At 35.9% G+C, this 13893-nt stretch overlaps 1 long non-coding RNA gene and 1 pseudogene across 1 annotated transcript; both read left to right on the plus strand.

Annotated features, from left to right (window-relative positions):
• The first annotated feature begins 616 nt into the window (after positions 1 to 616).
• Positions 617 to 6899, plus strand: LOC129146723 (uncharacterized). The gene is made up of 4 exons (XR_008553816.1): positions 617 to 701; positions 3465 to 3740; positions 4989 to 5082; positions 6876 to 6899. It is a non-coding gene; the product is annotated as an uncharacterized LOC129146723 (long non-coding RNA).
• A 5097-nt stretch (positions 6900 to 11996) lies between these two features.
• Positions 11997 to 13477, plus strand: LOC119258059 (calponin-3-like; annotated as a pseudogene).
• Positions 13478 to 13893: the final 416 nt, after the last annotated feature.

Raw genomic sequence — 13893 nt, forward strand, 5'->3', positions numbered from 1 at the left:
GTACTGGCATTTATCTAGTTGTGCTAATTAGCCTTACGTTTTAGATTTAAAAATGCATAACTTAGCAGCTAAATTAAACCTTTGCCTTAAAATGTAAGGATGACAGTAAGTTTCATTATACCCTTTTACATATAAGTATTTTAAAACAGCCCCATAGAGGAGTATATATGTATATTAGTTTTAAATGATTGATCAGTTTAATCTCAAACTATTTTCATAATATGCTGAGTAGCCCAGTAAATTAGATTCCCATTTCCTATTTTAACATGATTAACTTCAGAAAGATGCCCTTGGTAATGAAGAGAAAATTAGACAATGTATGCTATCAAGGGCAAAGAAGGTGAAATGTGGAAAAATAAAGGGGAATCTTTAATAAGAAAAAAATATAAAAACTCAAATGACTAAGACTTTAAACTCACTAATATTTCCCTCAAGATTTACTAATATCTCTTGACTCAGTGCCTCTATCTCCAATTCAGTAGCAACAGCACTCTTTGCCACAAGAAGAAAATAACAAAAAGTCTCATTTCTGGCTTTCAGTTTCAAAACCTTGGAATCAAAGAACAAAGGAATTATTATGACAAAATAATCCATAAGAATCCTGATAAATCTAAAATATATTTAAAATAGTAAAAATGTAATAAGGGTTCCTGGGGCTGAGGGATCAGAGTGCGAGACCCTGACTGAAGACCCAGGTCCAGGTGAGTTTAGGTGAGTCTGCACCACAAAGCCTGGGAAAGCAGCAGAACTCCAAGCCCCCACATCACTCATGGTACAGCTGCAGAAGAGATCACTGGGGATAGGATGGTCTCCTAGAGATCCCTGTGACAGTACAGGGCTCAGGAGCACAGAATGTTTCTTTCCTGTGTTTCCAAGAGCAATGCAGAATGGCCCAGACAACCAAGTGCTTGAGACATTTAAATAAGGAAAGACCCAGAAGTTATCACCAAGACTAAAGGGAAATGAGGTCATTCCATCAACTGTTGAGGGTTATAAAGGGCCAGATGTGATTTTCCAATGATTTGGCCCTAGGCCTCCTGGAGCTTACATCCAGGCTCAAGATAAAGGTAGTTAGTAAGAATGTGGATTGAAATTATGATTTTAATTTTTCATTAAATGGAGTGTGAAATTAGAAAACTTAATTCGTACAAAGTTACGAATTGTACAAAATTGTACAATTTTGGTTGTTATTGGTTTTTTTTTTTTTTTGGACCTAGAATTTTATCTGCCAAATGGCATGAACTCTGTCTAATTCTTACTTAGTTCACATATTGGCATCAGACAAGAGCCTAAGTGGGGGTGGTACAAGATTTGAGTAGAGCTGTGGAGGAAGGAGAAATGGTGTCCTTGCTGTAAGTCTGCAGCTCTCCACTGACACAATCCCAGAGCACATACACAGGGACTTCTGTATGACTGTGGTTGGGCATCAGTCAAATTTTGGTTTAAGCATTTTACAAACATCATCTCTTTCCTCACTGCAAACTTTCCCTCTTTGATACTGTAGAGATGGGGAAACAGGTTTAGAAACTTATATACTTATTCAAGTTCACACAGTTATTAAGTGAGGACTTGAACCTGAGTCTGCTGGCTCTGAAGCCCACACAATTTCTAAGCCCATATGGCCTCCATGGGTAGGATGCAGAGAACTCTCGAGAAATCTGACTGTGGGGAAGGAAATACATGAAGTAGACTTAAGAAGTATCTTTGTTTATTTACACAGAAATGTATAAAAAAGTACCTCTTACTTTTTTAGAATAATACCAGGAAAAGGGATTTTTCCATTACTCATCTACTCACCAAATATTTGTGAGCATCTGTGATATGCCAGGTACTCTATTCCAAATAGTTACAACTGGAAGTCTCCACCATGGGAACCAAGCTAGTGCCAGACCCCTACCCTGGTACTTACAGGAAATCTTGTACATCTGTAAATTCCAATTTACCTCCTCTAGGAAATCTTACAGGAACTCTCTCTTTTGCTTATGTAATCAATAATTCTGCCCTCTGATTCCACAGAGCAATTCCTTCAATTTTTTATGAAAACACTTACCACATCATTCATGTGAAATGGGAAATACTGATTGCAGAAAGAATTCGGGGAGCTGGTGGTGGGATCCATGGCATTAGAGAATGAGAAAGTATCAGAGTTAGAGGAAATGGAATGTATAAATTCAGAGAATTTAGTGTATCAAGTATAGGTCAGCAAGGCCTCATGGAGGAGTTTATTAAAAATAAAAAGAGGGAGAAGATGAATAGCATTTACAAACATTTGACCACAAAGGAAAGGACCCCCAAGAACACTGTTGGACCACATGATGCAGATGGGTCTGAAGTTCCCAAGATCCACATCCCGCTTTCTTGGTAACAGACACCTGAATTAAATCACCAGTATTGGGCTAGTGCCATTAATAGGATAGCACATGCAAATCAATTCATACAGAGAAATCTATACATAATTTTGTTATCTTCAACTTTTGGCAAAGTTCTAGAGAGAGATTTGGGAAGGGTTTTGCCAAAAACAAGATTCTGAAGGATAAATTTTTGATCATATATTATAAAATAGCTCATTTCAATCTACATACCAAAGATATTTTCTGGGAACGAGGCATACCTGCTGTACCTCAATATACATTTGTTGCTGGGATGAGTCAGGTATTTCCACCCATGATGTCTCATCTATTTTATATTTAGCAGCCCTGCTGTCTGGAAAAAAATTTGAACTAGATTTTGCAGACACATTATTTCTTTCCTCAACACACCTGGGAAATTGCAGAAATTCATTTTTCCAATAACCTATGTTTGGTTGGGGACCAGAAAGTTTATATCAACTCATTGCTTAGATTTCTCAAGTAATCAATAAATTGGCACATGGGTAGGGTGTGGGCTGGTCTCTGCAGAGACACTAGTAAAATGACTTGGCCTGCACTGAGGGAAATGCAGAGATAGCAGAATAATGCCTGGCATGAAAAACGTGGTACTAGACAAATCCCCATGATGGATTGTTAGGAAAGCAACATTTAAACCAGTAAACATGATTTATTATAGCAAGGTTTCAGAATTAATGTAAAACTTTCATGGCCCTGAAAGAATCTGGGAATAGATGCATGAATGAATAGAACTGAAGTGACCTTCAGAAGTAAAGGAAACAGTAACATGCCCAATGGCTAGAATCAGAAGGTATTAATCAAGGTTTGGTCAATGAGATGAATGAATCAAAAAGGACCAAGAAGAGAAGAAAGTCTGTAGAGATCTAACAGATTGCTACACCCCGGTCATTTTGGTATTGGATGTGACAGACTAGCAGTTAAGCAAGGATAAGTAATACACATGCCAAGACCCAAGGAGATTTCCAAGGATGAAACAAGAAAAGGTCTTTTCTTTCTCTTCCTATTCCCCAATAAGGAGAGTGGCTATGAATAGAATACTAATCTGACTGGAAATTCTCTACTCCTGTCTCTGTCAAGGCTATCTTCAGGGGTACTACTGTGATCCCAAGACAATGAGCAGAATCTCTGGCAGCTGATCTAGGTCTTATGTCACTGGGCTGCCCTGACCAGAGATATCAAAGATGAATGGCTGGCTACAGAGGATGACATACCTTGGAACATGGCTTGGCTCTTGGACAAGGGCCCTGACTTAATAGCAATGTAGAAGAAATCTCTGAGAATTGTCAGCAATAAAAAAAAAAAAAAAAGACTAAAAAGCAAGGGAGATTGGAATAATACCACAAGTTTTAAGAGGTGAGAATGGAGCAATGCTGAGTTTTTATTGATCCTCTCAGAAGGAATTACCTAAATAAAGGTTGGTTTCCAGCAAAGAGTTTTAAAGTAAAAAGTTTTGAAACTATAAATGCAATGCTAGTTACAAGATAAACTCTTAAATTCAAAGCAACTCTTCATTAAAATGTGCAAAGCATAAATATATCTCTTTACAGATAAACTGTACCTTTTGAGACTGAATAAACAGAGAGTTAACTGGGTTCAAATTAATCTTCAGGATTTCATTGCTTTGAAATGAAACATAAGATTTTCATTGATAAAATTTTAGTAAAAGTATTTCTGAAACTTCATTGTAAAATAAACTAGAAAGATCAGAATATGCTAGGCTTACAAGAAATTTTACAGAAATAAACTTTGTTTTTCTTTTTCAGAAATAAACTTTGTTTCCCAGTATATTGAACTGAAATGATCTTGAAACATTTGATGAGATCTGTTGTTGCAAATTGACTTGTGCTTTCAATCATCTTTTGTGTGTATTTTGCTTTAGTTTGTTTTTAGAAAAGTGACCTTATTAAATGGGAGTAACAAAAATAGAGAGGTAGAAAAAATCTTTCTGTAACATACTAATGCATGACATTATTTATTTAACAAATATTATACAAGAATTGTCCTTTAAGGCTGAGGTTTGGGGGGAAAAGTCTTTGGAGATTATTTTGGAACCTTGGTTTGAAGGTATGGAATTCATGACTTCTAAATGAGAAGGGGACATGGCTGGTATGCCCACCATCTCTAATAAAATATGATTTTCAATAGATTTACAACTACAAATTGGAAGTCATTTAGGAAACTTAAATGTTAAAATTTTAAACCTCTTAGGTTTAAAGCTGGAGAACATAAAGGTGATGGAAATGTGTGGTATAATAAAATTGTATGTTAAATTTTATTTTGATTTGAAGATTTCTTTAGCTGACTTTCCAAGTTTTATTGTTGTGGGGGGGGTGGTATAGAATAATTTGTATGTGTTTTAATTTTCAAAGAAAGTTATATAACATAATTAACTTCTCTAACAAATAACACAGACTGGATAATGTCATATTGTACTCTATAATGTAATATATTGTATATACTGTACTCTCTGAAAATAGAATATGCAACATAAAATATTATCTGATCAGCTTGATTGATATTAACCCTTGTCTTCATGGGGAGAAAACGATATTTAAGTAATATCAAAGCATGATGACTGAATGTTTGCAATCTGGGAATCAGATGAACGGAACAATAATTCAACTACCACCACAATGCTGAGAGTGTGTTTTAGAAGGAGCCCAACTAGGAAGAAAAAACAGAGCAAAGGAAAATGGTAAGTTATGGGAGTTTACTGTTATAAGTCCTGTTCTGTTAATATTTATATTATTTCCTTTCAGAAGATATTTTTTCAAGTGCAAGGAGACCTAAAGTAGCCCCAAAAGAGCTCAAATCCCCAATCTGCACAAACCAGTGGAGAAAACCCTGACCCAAAATAACCAGAACTTCATTAACATGGACAGAGATTCAAATGCTAATTATGTATGTAACACATGAGAAAGCATTTTGTGCAACTGCACATGCACCACTAGAGGACCTCCCACCCAAGAGCTAAAGCCTAGTCTCATCACCCCTGCTTGGTAATAGAAAGCAAAACTATACCTTGTTCTGGGAGGCACTCCCTTAAGATCTCCCTGGAGTCTGTGGCTCTTGCATCAACAAAGCTCTTTTACTTTCTCCTTTACTTTATCTTGTCAGTAATGTGTTCTCATTGCATCCTTGAGCGAAGGTCTCAAGGACCTGTTACGTACTATGAAAAGATTTGACGTAAAGTGACATGGAAATTCACTTTAAATTGTCAGATCCTTTAGTGAGAACCTTAATTCCTACGTTCTCCCAGGGGGAAGGGTTACACCTGAACTCAGCGCCCCAGACCCATCTTCCCCCAGCAGAAGGTTCTTAAACTTCCCACAGGTTCTAAGCATTTCAGATTCTGGGTAGCTCGATTTCACAGAAATCCCCTGCAAATAGTCAACATCTAAATTCAGACCATCTAGTACCCAAATAGTCTTTCCTTCACCACACTCCCAGCCAACAACATTATTCTCATGCTTTTCCCATAAGGAAAAAGAATTAGACCCTAGAATGTAATTCTCCTGCATCTTACCCCTGGCCCCACGTTGCTTCTCTCTCAAATTAGGAGAGTCAGTCTGACTCTCAGATCCTAAGTTTCCCAATCTTTTCCTTAAACAACACCAAATAATATTAAAAATTTACCTTAATTAGCTGGTACAACAATCTTGTAAGGATACTTTGCACACAAAGAAAGATGGCAGTCTGTGATGTAAGGTCTCACAGTAACCACATTGGCATGAAAAGAATAGATTCCCCTTCCATTACCTGCACAACAATAGTCAATCCTCATTCAAAGGCCCTTATGTTCAAATTTATTTATTCACTAAAATTTAGTTGTCGCCCCCAAATATATGCTCACCACTTTCACATGAACATACACAGAACAGAGAGTAGTTTGAGACAAATAACACAGTCCCAGAAAAAGTCAAAGAAAATTTGTTTTGCTTCAGTTCTCATACTGCAGACAATTGTCCATTTTGTGATATTTTAGTGCCAAATATTTCACATTTTTGTGCCTTTTGTTGGTGATTTTTGTTTAAAATGGATCCCAAGCATAGTGCTGAAGTACTATCCAGTGTTTCCAGGTACAAAAAGGCTTGATGTGCCTTCTAGAGAAAAATGTACATTTTAGATTGGCTTCCTTCAGGAAATTATAGTGCTGTTGGCCTTGAGTTCAATGTCAATGAATCAACAATATGGTGCATCTTACAAAAATAAATAGGAAATTTGCTGATGTGTGTATAAGGCCACTCTGGAAATGCTAAAGTAACATCTATAGTGTATAATGAAGCTATAGAAAAGTGGCTATCCTTGTGCATTCATCAAATATCAACTGATTAAAAAAGCATAGTGGCAGCGCTGTTGTGAGGCTGAAAGTTGAAGAAATTTATGGTGATATTACTCAGGGTCAGGAAAATGTTAAGTCCATCTTAGCTAGTGCTGGTTGCTCACGTTTCAAAAGGCAGCAGACAGTGAAAAATATTAAACTTGCAGGTAAGACAGACTCTGAAGAGCAAGGAAATGCATGAAAAAACTTTAAATACCTACTAATCTATACAGAAAAGGGGTTATATGGAAGAACAGATACTGGTAAGATACATTTGCTTTACAAGAATATTGACAAATAGACCTATACAATGCAAATGGAATTTTGGTTGCTGAAAATGTTATGATCAGAAGCTTGCATTTAACTAAACCTGTGCTTTCCCCAAGAGAAATAGTTCAGTGCTCACTAATTCAGTGTTTCTGATGACTTTATAAAACATTACCACAAATGAGTAGAATAGCTGTATTAGGGTCAATGCAGTATGGAAATGTTTTTCATTTAAATGAAAGGTTGCCTTTTGGTCAATGTTTGAGGATCAACAACATGGGAGAGCTGATGTGTTCCTGATGAGTTCACTCTGTCTTTATAGAATAGAAAGATTCCTTCAACTCTGAACTCTTTTCTTTCCCTCTTGGTGAATGGGTATTCTTTAATTTTTTGACATTCAGTGGTAGCTAAGTCTATTGTTAAAGGCAGTCACTAGCAGCAATTTTCTGAGGCTATACAGATGCTCTCAAAGTACTGAAAAGCTTTGCTCAAATGGTAGTGATTTGTGTGGGAAAGTCAATATACTGTAGTTACTTACTCAATAGTGTATGTGTTTGTGCCTGTGCGTGTGCGCGTGTGAGTGTGCGTGCGTGAGTGTGTGTGTGAATAAACTTGGTGCACACTGTTCTTTATCTCAAGTAATGGGAGGTAGAAGAGATCATTATTCAACATTACCTCCTGCAGAAAATTATGCCCCCTTAACTAAATATGAATGTATTTAAGGTTAAAAAATATTTTTAAAAAAGATGTCCAAAGGTAAAAACGTAAGGACAAACTGAAAAACAAACAAAAAACAAAAACAAATAACCAAATATTAATAAGCACTTACATCTCAGTAACTGCCTCAAATGTAAATACATTGAATTCACCAATTAAAAGGTACAGAGTGAGCAGATTTCAAAATGAAGTCCAACATTCTGCTGTTTACAGGGAACCCATCTTATCGCAAATAAAAGGACTGCCTTAGAGTTAAATGTTAGAAGAAAATCCTGCAAGGAAATGGCAAGCAACCAAAAAGTCAGCAATATGCTTATATCATGTAAGATTGGTATTCAATTTTAAAAGGTGATAAGAGATAGAGACTGACATTACCTTATGATTAGGGAGTAATACAAAAAGAAGAAATAACACTTACAAATATATATCTACCAAACAATGGAGAGCCAAGATACATGAGTCAAAGAGCAATAGAACTAAAAAAGGCTAGTGATGACAGCAACACAATAATAGGAGGGGATTTTAAAACTTCACTTACAAGTAGAAAGAAGGAAATACTAAAAATAAGAGCAGAATTAAATGAAATAGAAATTTAAAAGACTATCTCAAAGATCAATGAAACTAAGTTGACTCTGAAAAGATAAACCAAATCAATAAACCTCCTTTCTAAAGAAGGAAGGAAACGTCAATAAACAGAATTAGAAAAAGAAATGACCACAGATGACATAGAAATAAAAAGAAATTACTATGAAAAACTTTTGTCAATAAATTCAATAATCTTGAAGAAAATGGACAAATGGGCCTTGATGAAATTATTCCTAAAAATCAAAAAATGCTTCTTAATAGGTTTATGATGTCAATAATACCCTAATACATGGAACAAGAACAGACATACAGACCAATGGAATCGAATAGAAAATCCAGAAATAAACCCACAGATTTATGGTCAACTAATCTTTGACAAAGGAGCAAAGACTATGCATTGGAGCAAAGAAAGTTTGTTCAATAAATGGTGCTGGGAAAACTGGGTCGCTACATGCAAAAGAATGAAGCTTGACCACTACCTCACACCATACACAAAAATCAACTCAAAATGGATTAAAGAACTAGACATAAGACCTGAAACCATAAAATACATAGAAGGAAATATAGGCGAAACACTACGGGATTTGCACATCAAAGGCATCTTTACAGACACATCACCCAAAGCAGTGATAGTGAAGGCAAAGATAAACAGCTGGGACTACATCAAATTAAAGAGCTTCTGCACAGCAAAAGAGACAATAACAAAAACAAAGAGAAACCCCACCAATTGGGAGAACATTTTTGCACCCAACACTAATGATAAAGGTCTGATCACAAAAATCTGCAAAGAGCTGATGAGACTCAGCAACAACAAAGAAAATAATCCAGTCAAAAAATGGGCAGAAGAGCTAAAAAGAAACTTCTCTGAAGAGGATATGCAAATGGCCAACAGACATATGAAAAAATGTTCAACATCACTTGTAATCAGGGAAATGCAAATCAAAACTACCATGAGATACCATCTCACACCAGTGAGAATGGCACATATTAAAAAAACTAGCAACAACAAATGTTGGCGAGGGTGTGGAGAAAAAGGAACTCTTCTGCACTGTTGGTGGGAGTGCAAACTGGTCCAACCACTATGGAGAGCTGTGTGGAGATTTCTGGACCTACTAAAGATAGAGCTTCCATATGATCCAGCAATTCCACTCCTAGGTATTTACCCAAAGGACACAGAAACATCAATTCCAAAGAACACCTGCACCCCGATGTTTATAGCAGCACTGTTTACAATAGCTAAGCTTTGGAAACAGCCCAAATGCCCAAAAATAGATGAATGGATCAAGAAGATGTGGTACATATATACCATGGACTATTACTCAGCATTCAAAAAAGATAAACACATGCAATTTGTAGCAACATGGATGGCCTTGGAAGGGATCATGCTCAGCGAAATAAGCCAAAAAGAAAAATACCGGATGGTCTCACTCATAGCAGGAATCTAGAAAGCTTAAATAAGGGACCAGGAAAATGAATATAAGAAAGTGAAAATCAAAATCAACAAAAAACTATGAACCAGAGACACTTTTTTGGGGGGTGGGGGGCGGGAGGGGAGGGATTGGGGTCAGAATGGGGGGTTTGCAATTGTATGGGGAATATAAAAATAAAATTTATTATTTAAATAAAATAAATAAATAAATAAATCAGTCAGACAAAAAAAAAAATAATAATCATACCCTAATACCAAAACCAGATAAAGACAGCACAAAATAAAGGCCATATATCACAGTGAATAATATATTTAATGGTGAAAAGTTGAAAGGTTTTCCTTTAAGATCAGGAAAAAGGCAAAGATGTCCACTTCCACCACTTCTTTTTAATTTAGTATCAGAGGTTTTAACTAGAGCAATTAGATAATGCCCCCCACCCCACCCTCCCACCCCCATGGGGAATCCAGGCTGGAAAAGAAGTAAAACTAACATTATTCACAGATCATATAAAATATATATAGAAAATCCTAAAAATGCCATAAAAAAGCTATTTGAGATAATAAATAAATACACAAGTAGCAGGTTACCAGATCAACATACAAAAATCTATTGCTTTTTTTGCAGAAACAATCAATTCAGTAAAAAAGAAATTAATAAATACCATTCACAATTGCATCAAAAAGAATCAAGTACCTAGGAATTAACCTACCAAAGAGGTAAAGGACATACACAAAGAAACCTAAAAAAGTTATTAAGGACAAAGACCATGATAAAAGAATATAGAAAGGCATTCCATGCTCATAAGTGGGAGAATCAATATAGCCAAAATGATATATAAATTTACCAAAAGTGATATATAAATTTAATTTATTCTCCATCAAAATAATATTCTTCAAAGAAATTAAACAAAAGTATAAAAACTTATAGAGAGCTATAAGGAGTCAAACAACAAAAGCAATTTTGAGGTAAACTTTATAAAGAGCAACAGTAATTAAAATACAGAACTGGAATAAAAGTAGGTACATGGATCACTGGAACAGAGTCAAAACCCAGAAACAAATCCAATACTTAATTCATGATGAAAGAGTCATGACCATACAATGAGGAAAGGAGAGTTTCTTGACCACATTAGAAAACCGGATGTTTAGAAAACTGGATGGGCACATGTAAAAAGAATTGGATTACTGTCTAATTCCATGCAGAAAAGTAAATTCAAAAATGGATTAACGATGCAAATATATGATCTATATTGGAAGAAAACATTGGTGATACATTTCATGGGTTGGATCAGGAAGATGTGGTATATGCATATAATAGAATACTATTCAGTCACAACGAAAGACATAATGTTCAATTTACAGAAAATGGAAGGAGTTTGAGAGAATTATGTGTAGTAAAGCAAATCAGAATGACAAAGACAAATATGGATATTTACATAGTACATGTTCCAAAAAAGGAAAATACTTGTAAAAACTAGTGGACACTAATAGAGGAAGTGAGGCTTCTGAGGTTAAGAGGCAGAACAGAGGAAGAAAGGGTCAAACTGGTGTAAAGGATGATAGCAGGGGAGAAGGGAAAACTCACTGAGATATTCAAAACATTTATGTTTAAAATGTTTAAAAAAATAGACTAAATATTAAAAAAATAGGAAAGACCACAAGGTAAAATGCAATTGTTTAGAAGTGATACAGAATTTCAGACAAGATAGAACAAAGTCAGGAACCTAGCTTGTTGAGGTACTATGAGGAAGAAAGCTGAACAGAACTGAGAGTATCTGTACATGAGTTTTCAGCTTGTAGAAGTGAAACCAGTCAATCAGATATGATTTGGTAATATATACCAGACTACTGTGATTAACAGGCACAGCACAGTCAGCTTCAGGGGATGAGTTAGATTGACAACCCCCAGCAAGCTAATGTCAAAAAATGTGCCTCTTTTTTGTCCCCACCCAACTGTAAGGGATACATGTAGATAAGGATTTTTACTCTGAGTCTGAGAGATCTGTGCTCCTTTGATACACAACAGAAGGAATAAGTCCAATAAATTTTCTATTCTTGAAATATGAGCAAATGATAGCAAGAGACCTCTTTGTCTTCTCTCCCGCTGCCAGTAATCTCATCATAATAAATGCTACTGTTTATTAATTCTTCATTATGAGTCAGTCCTTTCAGTGCTTTAAGTGTATTATCTCATTCACTACACACCAGAAAAAAAAGTGGAAGAGAGAAGCAAAAGAGAACCAGAGAGACAGCATGAGAAGGATTTTGTCTGATGTTGCTGATTTCAAAGATGGAGGAAAGGGTAAAAATTCAAAGAATAAGGGTGACGTCTAGAAGCTGGAAAGGCAAGGAAGTGGATTCTCCACTAGATCCTCCAAAAGGTACACAACCCCACCAACACCTTGCTTTTACCCCACGCAGACCTATTTCAGACTTCTGACCTCCAGAACTATAAGATAAATTTATAATATTTAAGCCTCTAAATTTGTGGTAATTTGTTATAGTGGCAAGAGGAAGCTAATGCAAATGGGGGAAAATAAAAAATTGTATGACCCTGTGGGACCAACTTACCAATACACTGCTCACAATCAATATTTCCTCACCCAGGCATCTCCTTAAGCACTCCTTCACCCCAAGGGCAAGGAAGTCAAGTTTGAGAAACTACTGGATTGAAAATCATCCTCTTCCTCCCCTCTGAACCACTATGACCCTCTTTAACATGGAACCTTTTATGGGCTCTCAGTCAAGGTCAAGAAAAATACTGCCTTAAATAACAGGATAAAATAAAATATATTCTATTCATTAAAAAAAAGAAAAATACTGCCTTCAAATAATCAAGCAAGAGATCTTCACAATTGAATAGAAGAGGTGATAGGCATGAAAATTGCTAACACCTTTCAGTTGGGCCTAAAAGGTGGCATAATCCTCTGCAAACTCATATACAAGCTACAGCCAGGCTCAATGAATAAAATCAACAAGGCCTTGTTAAACTGCCCTCTGTTTAGAGAACAGTGGAGACTACATTAAAGCTATTCAGTTTCGTGGTATGAAGCCACACTACATATCTGAAGTCAATAATTTTTTTTCAGAATACAAATATGACCCAGGTTCAGACTCCACTGGTGACTCTAGCAGGTCTGGCTGAAACAACAGGATCCCATACATCCACTGACTATGAAACTACATAGGCAGAAAAACAAACAAGACATTTTGATGAAGGGAAATTAAATTGTGCCAAAGTATAATTGGTTTGCAGATGGCAAAAAAGCAAATGTATCAGTCAGGCTGTTATGACAGCCTATGGGACTAACACACATCTTTCTTATCCCAAAATGCAAACTGACAAGCTTTTTGACCAGACCAGGATTAATCTGCAAATGGGCAGTAATAAAAGGATCCACTCAATCAGGAATGTTAGCATCAGATGTCAGAAGAGACATCTACAATCAAAGCTAAATTACAACCATTGGACAATTTGATGATTTCTCTATAGGTGAGTACCAACAAAATTTCTTGCCAGAAAGGAATGTGTATCTACAGACTAGGCAGCAAGTATATGATCCCAAATACTGTGCTGCTCTGAAAGAACCTGTTATTAGCAACAGAAGCCAAGGAACAGGAATAAATGAGTCAGAAATCAGTGATAGCAATTATCAGGCAGAATACCCAGAAATATATCATAGTGAGTACCAAAATGACTGTCCCAGAGATTACCAATAAGTTGACCAACACATTGATTATCAAAGTCACACAGCGGAGCTCAGTATTTAACCCACTGTTTTAGTCAGTGCAAACCAAGCTACCTTAAGTAATTTTTACCTTGACTTTCTAAAACATTGGTATGCTTATTTATAGCTAAAAGAAACACTCCATACATATAAACATTCCTTTCCTTTTGCCTCTTTCCTAAATAGTTGCCTTTTGATGGTAGCCAAATCCCACATTATAATCAAAACTTGCATGTCAATTTAATCTTATTCAATCAATTCTATTAAAGATCAATGCATTTTTACAATCTTCTTGTTAAGCTGGTACTTTCCAACAATAAGAACCTCCTTTCTTACAGTTTAGCTTCTGGTATCTATGTGGAAGACTAAACTCTGACTAAATGTATGTGGTCTTTGCCAACTAAATATAAGGTACAGCATTGTAGAAATTTATGTTTCTACAGTATTTTCTATAAATTT

This window comes from Talpa occidentalis, unplaced genomic scaffold (genome assembly GCF_014898055.3).
Source record: "Talpa occidentalis isolate TD23 unplaced genomic scaffold, MPIMG_talOcc4v2.1 talOcc4.4, whole genome shotgun sequence".
NCBI classification, from domain to species: domain Eukaryota; kingdom Metazoa; phylum Chordata; class Mammalia; order Eulipotyphla; family Talpidae; genus Talpa; species Talpa occidentalis.